The 5633-nt window shown below is 35.6% G+C and overlaps 1 pseudogene; it reads left to right on the top strand.

The window, feature by feature from the left end:
• The window catches only part of LOC105538029, a 15688-nt pseudogene that overhangs the window by 5740 nt on the left and 4315 nt on the right, over positions 1-5633 (top strand).

Here is a 5633-nt window from a genome sequence, read left to right as displayed (position 1 = left end):
TAGTTACCTTTTGGTCACAGTTGGAGTTGTATATGTCAAGTCATTTCCTCAGTCCAGGAAGGACATCTTGAAAGATTTGGTAGAAATGTGCCATGGTGTGCAGCATCCCTTGAGGGGTCTATTTCTTCAAAATTACCTTCTTCAGTGTGCCAGAAATATCTTCCCTGATGAAGGAGAGCCAACAGAATAAGTGATTTTCTTTCTTGATTTTGTTGCCATATTTATTTCATTGTAGAATGTATAAAAGTGTGGAAACATGTACAGAAATAAAATAAGTATGAATAATTCTTCCACCCAGTCAGCCATTTAGGTAGCATTTGTATAGAGATTTCCTTTGTAATATAGAACTCCTCAGTATATGTGGTACGATCTAAAATGTACTCATGCCAATTTTATCTTTGGATTATTAGGACCTGCTTTTTAAATTTAATGTAATTGAGCATTTTTTCACTACATTAAATATTCTTTGAAAATACAACTTTTTAAAGGGGATTATATTTGGAGATTGAATTTGTAATGAAATAATAAACTGTCAGCCAGCTGGATTTCATAATTGTTCCTTTAACGTCTATCAGTTTTTATAATTTGTAGACTGCTAGTTACCTTGGAATATAAGTGATTTGAATTATCTGTTACAAGTTAGCTATTAACTCCAGAAAAGAAAAAATAAAAGCCATTCAGAGATACTCCTGTCTCTTGTGTAATCAGTGTTCTAGCATCAAAGTCTACTGTTCTTTAATCCCACAGCAGGGGCAGGTGGTCAGCCAACTGTGGTCTTCAGTGGGTTAGCTGTTCACATGACAGGTCCCCAGATTAAAGAACTTCATTCCTTTTTTAAAAAGTGTATTCATTTATTTTTTTTCTTTAATTTTTAATCTTTTTTCAGTTTGCCCCAACAGATTTTGATTTTTTCTTTTTAATATTTTCATTTATTTCTAAGGTGTAAAATTCAATTGTTTTTAATATATCTGCATCAATTTCTTTTAAACAGTACAGAAAAGATAAAAAATTTAACAATGTAGAGAAATTGATGAAGTTATTTGCTTTATTACATTTTGACTGTCCATTTTGAGCATTTAATTAGGCAGTGAATAAAAATTTTTGAAAGCTACTGAGGTCTCCATCCTAGGAGATGTGGAAAATAAAGCAGGAAATCCATGGTTTCTTCCCTCACAAAGCTTACATTCCAATTAAAAACAAAATATTCAACAGTAAAATGATGCAGTTAGCAGTACACCCTAAGTGTTAATTTTTTTAGCGTTTTGTTTTTGTTTTTGGTTTGTAGGGATGGGGTCTCATTATGTTGCCCAGGCCGGTTTTAAACTCCTGGCCTAAAATGATCTTCCTGCCTTGGCCTCCCAAAGCATTGGGATTACAGACATGAGCCACCATGCCCATCGTTCTAGCCTCTTTGAATTAAGGAAGTTGCCATAAGAGCAAGTCCAGTTGGCCCAGGATAGGGAGTTAGGGAAAGTACTTTGCACTTTAAATTTATACTGTCCTCTCCAGGTACTTTCTTCCCTAGAGTTTGTTCCCTTTGAAATTTAACACTAAGCCCATGAAGTCGAAAGTGGTTTTTTGAAAAGCATCGATGTACTACAGAGATAAGAAATGCACAAAGGAGAGGGATGGTAGTAAGTTGGTTCTGTAAATACCGTGTAAAGACCTTTCTGTTTCTCTGCAGTGAAGAAACAATTGGCGATACCAGTGATTCCATGGAGTTTGTACTACTCAACATTGCAGAAATGAACAAGCTCTGGGTGCGAATGCAGCATCAGGGACATAGCTGAGATAGAGAAAAAAGGAGAACGAGAATGACGAGAACTGAGAATTTTAATGGAAACAAATTTGGTGCACGTCAGTCAGTTGGAAGGCATTAATGTGGAACGTTACAAACAGGTTTATATCTTTTTGTTACCTCTTCTTATGTTCTGAGATAAAATGAAATCTGATTTTTAAAATTACAATATTTTTGTTACTTTGAAAAAAATCTTAAAATAACTTTTACTAAAGAAGACTTAAATAAACAGAAAGATATATATGCAATGTTTGTGGATTGGAAGACTAAATATTGTCAAGATAGCATTTTTTAAAAAATTGATCTATAGATCCAATGTAATCTCAGTCAAAATCCCAGGCTTTTGTAGAAATTAAGAAGTTGATTCTAAAGTTTATATGAAGAAACAAAGAACCAGGAACAGCTACAACAAATTTGAAAAGGAAGAACCAAGTTGAAAGACCCAAACAACCCAAATTCATGATTTACTCTAAAGCTACAGTGAGAGCCTGTGTGGTATTGGTGAAAAGGATAGACACACAAATCAGTGGAGGGGAATAAAACAGGGAATGGCAAACTTTACCTGTGAGGGACCAGACAATAAACGGTTTTTGGCTTTGCAAGACGTATGCTGTACAACAAGCCTGTCCAACCTGCGGCCCAGGGCAGCTTGGAACATGGCCCAACACAAGTTTGAAAACTTTAAAACATGAGATGTTTTGGTTTTGTTTTTTTCTTTTTAAAGCTCAGCAGCTATTATTAGTGTATTTTATGTGTGGCCCAAGACAATTCTTCTTCTAATTCTTCTTCAAGCCAAACGATTGGACACCCCTGGTCTACAACTACTAACACTGCAGATATGGTGCAAAAGCAGCCACAGACAATATGGAAGTGAACGGGCATGGCCGTGTTCCAGTAAAACTTTATTTGTAAAAACAAGCAGCAACTCAATTTACCCATCTCTGACTAGACAATCCAAAATAGACCCAGATATTTATGATCAGTTATTTTTGATAAAAGTACACAGGCAACCTTTTCAGCAAGTGATTCTGGAACAATTGGATGTTTGTATGCAAACAACAAAAAACCCTGAACCTTGACCCATCCCTCATACCGTATAGAAAAAACACAATAATCGATCAGAGACCTAAATATAGAACCTAAAACTGTTAGAAGAAAACACAGAGGAAATCTTTATGACCTAGGATTAGACAAAGATTTCTGAGGATACACAAAAAAGCACAAGCCATGAAGAAAAAAGCTCACTTTTGAGAGGCAAAGGCAGATGGATCACTTGAGTCCAGGAGTTTGAGACAAGCCTGGGCACTATAGGAAGACCCCATCTCTACAAAAATTACCAAAATTAGCTGGGCATGGTGGAATGTACCTGTAGTCCCAGCTACTCAGGAGGCTTGAGGTGGGAGGATGGCTTGAGCCCAGGAGGTGGACGTTGCATTGAGTGGAGAGTATCCCGCTGCACTCCAGCCTGGGCAACAGAACAAGACCTTGTCTCAAAAAGAAAATCGCTTTTAAAGTTTAGAAGTGAAGTCTTGGTAATAAAAATCTCAAATATGATGTTCAAGTTAGTAGTTCAAATGTGTTACTAGCTCAAGATTTTGAAAAGAGATTTTAACCACTATGTGTGTTTTTCTCTCTTTTATATTGTTTTGACTGGCATATTGGAGCAAGTTGTAAACTGTAGGGATGCTTTGGCTCAAGAATATCTCATGGAGTGTATTATTCAGGTAGGTGGGAACATTTATTTCATTTTTTAAGGACCTATTTTATCTTTCATTCAATGTAATTGTTTTGAAAACATTTTGATGGAATAGGAAATAAGCTTTCCTGAATGAAGAACTTTCCTTGCTGGGTGTGGTGACTCACACCTGTAATCCCAGCACTTTGGGAGTTCAAGATGGGAGGATCTCTTGAGGCCAGGAGTTCAAAACCAGCCTGGGCAAATAGCAAGATGTCATTTCTATAAAAAATTAAAATCTTTTTTTAATGCTTCTTTTTTTTCATGTAATCTTGCTTCTTCTAAAAATAATTTAAAAACAGGATTTTCTGTTTCTGACTTATAACTTGGTCTTTGTATCAATGTGGTTTGTTTTCCTCCAAACTGTAGGAATGAGTCATCTGAGTTTTCTCGGTCTCCATAGCTTTAGTTTAATTGTAGGTGCACTTTGTTTATTGGAATATTTCTGTCTGAGCTTGTGTTTAGTAGAGAGGTTCAGAAGTAATGTGTTTGAATTTAGTTGTATAAAATTACAGTGTTTTTTCCCACAAATGTGAACTTTACCATATGTGAGTTCAGAATATTATGTGAAATACTTTTACTTGTATTGATCATTTGATTCTCAGGTTTTCCCTGATGAATTTCACCTCCAGACTTTGAATCCTTTTCTTCGGGGCTCTGCTGAGTTACACCAGAATGTAAATGTGAAAAACATAATCATTGCTTTAATTGATACGTAAGACCTTCGAGCACTGGAGGATACATGCTCGGACTTGGGAATAATTAATTTTAAACATTTTTTGAATTATTTGTCTCTGTTACATCTTTATCACAACAATGATCTTAATTTAATTATACTATAAATAATGTAGCTTTGTGAGTATGAGTACTAGGTACTTGCCTTGGTTAGACATGAAAGAGGCTTAACTTAAATGTGCAGGAGACATGAAGATAATATATTTATTCTGTGTGTTTAATTGACACTTAAAGACATTGTACAGACTTATTTTCTAAATTGTACAAATCCAAAGATCATATTGAAGAACAAAATTTGTTTTTTACCTGATGTAAGTATCTTGCAGTGGGAACTCATTTGATTTAGAGTAACCATAAGATACAGACGATTGAAAATGTTCAGGTAATCATTCTATCACATTTTCTTAAATAAAAAATTTTAAGTGTCAAATATGTTTAGTACATCCACTTCTTTATTTTCTTAGATTTTTTTTGAGACAGACTCACTCTGTCACCCAAGCTAGAGTGCAGTGGCGCTATCTCGACTCACTGCAACTTCCAACTGCTGGGTTCCAGGGATTCTAGTGTCTCAGCCTCCCGAGTAGCTGGGATTACAGACATGCACCACCATGCCCGGCTAAGTTTTGTATTTTTAGTAGAGACGGGGTTTTGCCAGGTTGGCCAGGCTGGTCTCAAACTCCTGAGCTCAAATGATCCGCCTGCCTCGGCTTCCCAAAGTGCTGGGATTACAGATGTGAGCCACTGTGCTTGGCCAATGGGTGACTTTTTTGCAGCCATGTTGTGTAGTAGTACAGAATGTCTGTCCCACTACTTGTAAGAATTGTCATGAAACCAGAAACCTAAGTGAAGACTTATTTCTGTAGATACGTTTTGTATGTTTTTTAAAAAGCTAAGTCATTAATTTTAAAGTCTGAGAATTCAGATTACAAAATTTTCCAAATTATCAGTTCAATCCTGGGCAGCAAAAATTCCATACTGATTGGGCCCACTCTTAAAGGAAGCTAGCAACTGGATTTTCCTGTGTTGCCTGTAATGTCACTTACCCATCTCTGTCAGTAGTGATGCTTCTGGGCATAACAACATGTGGATGTAGTTCTGACTCCAGCAGACAGATAACGATAATGAAACAGACATTATTTTGAGTAATTTATGATGTGGGAAATAAAAGTTAATTTTATGAGTTTTAGACTTAGTTGTATTTCAAACTTTAGTAAAAATGCAGTATCTTAAAATAGTCTATGTACTTTTATTTTTTAAAGATTATTTATTTAAATCACGGTTGTTGAATACATTTGTCACTTTAACGCATTTCTGTCCATATCTACTTAATTATGCTTCAAAGAGTTTGAGAGAATTATCTTGTTG

Source organism: Mandrillus leucophaeus, unplaced genomic scaffold, assembly GCF_000951045.1.
Source record: "Mandrillus leucophaeus isolate KB7577 unplaced genomic scaffold, Mleu.le_1.0 Scaffold1831, whole genome shotgun sequence".
Classification (NCBI taxonomy): Eukaryota; Metazoa; Chordata; class Mammalia; order Primates; family Cercopithecidae; genus Mandrillus; species Mandrillus leucophaeus.
Note: the sequence above shows the minus strand (reverse complement) of the source record. Positions and strands in the feature narration are given on the sequence as shown.